This window comes from Eimeria mitis, genomic scaffold (genome assembly GCF_000499745.2).
Source record: "Eimeria mitis Houghton genomic scaffold, Emh_scaff4949, whole genome shotgun sequence".
In the NCBI taxonomy this organism is placed as follows: Eukaryota; Apicomplexa; class Conoidasida; order Eucoccidiorida; family Eimeriidae; genus Eimeria; species Eimeria mitis.
Window position 1 is genome coordinate 1 of NW_013573250.1, and position 862 is coordinate 862.

The window sequence follows — 862 nt, forward strand, 5'->3', positions numbered from 1 at the left end:
CCAGCGGCTTCGCGTGCAGCGTTCATTTCGTCGAGGCACACAGTAGTATCATCTGCAAAAAAACGAGCGATGCAGACATCCTAAGCCCAAATGTACAAATACTGATACTTGCAAACGTAGGTTGGAGCCACTTAATGCCCTTCGAAGGATTTCTTCGCTTCCCGACCCAATGAACCTCCAGCACAACTCATCACCTCCAATGCATTTACTTTGGACCACTACGAGGCTGAAACCCTCCCCACCAAACAAGTATTTGCCGTCATACCGAGTTTTACAGTGTAGGTTGGGGATGATCCCTGCGCTGTCAATGAAGTTTGCTTTGCCGTTTGATGAACAGCGTTCGCCATCAAGAACGCAGACGCAGAGGCGAGCGAAAAAAGTTTAAGGGCCGCCATCTTCCCAGTGTTGAAGTTGAATATGTGAAAGAGAAAACTGGAGGAGTGGGGAAGGTTTTGAGGGCCCTCAACTTCAGATGTAACATATGTTATGCAGTGTGTGTGCAGGAGGTGGCGGCGAGGGAGCGGACTGGGACTGGCCCATCCGTTCCGGAGTGGAGTCATTCTGCTGATGTGCTGGGGTTCGGTTTGCAACCCTGCCATTGCTAAAATTCTGTAATGGGGTATTTCAATTATTATTGTCTACACAATGCTCCCTGCCGCCGCCGAACGCGACGCGAAACCCCAGCGGAAAATCCCTGACATCCCGGCTGAATCGGCGATGCTGAGGGCCGAGGTCCCTCGTGCTCGATCAGTGCTGTTCTGTCAAAGCATCAGCTCCTTATAAGGCACGTGGGCCATTTATGAACTTTAGTAGTGCAAATTGTCCCGAAACTGTGGTTGTCCGCTCTTCTGGGTGTGGCCCA